Here is a 282-nt window from a genome sequence, read left to right on the forward strand (position 1 = left end):
AGCCAATGCAGAGAAGCTAGAAACTTCACTTGAGGTAACATTTCTCAAATCTCCATGTGTAATTTTTAGTATAGAAGTATTGTTAGTGTTGGTTAAGTATCAGAAGTGGTGTGACAGATATTACAGTCAATATTATGATGGGGAAACGGATTATATTGGCTATTGTAATGTATGACTTTATTTATTTTACTTTAAAACCCTATGCTGTCTGTAAAGCAAGCAGCTACACCTGTCAGATAAGTGTAACGTTAATGTAGTAAAAGTACAACGTTTGCCTCTGAA

The sequence above is a fragment of the Morone saxatilis genome, unplaced genomic scaffold (assembly GCF_004916995.1).
Source record: "Morone saxatilis isolate NCDOM2014 unplaced genomic scaffold, NCSU_SB_2.0 Contig21, whole genome shotgun sequence".
Taxonomy (NCBI): Eukaryota; Metazoa; Chordata; class Actinopteri; family Moronidae; genus Morone; species Morone saxatilis.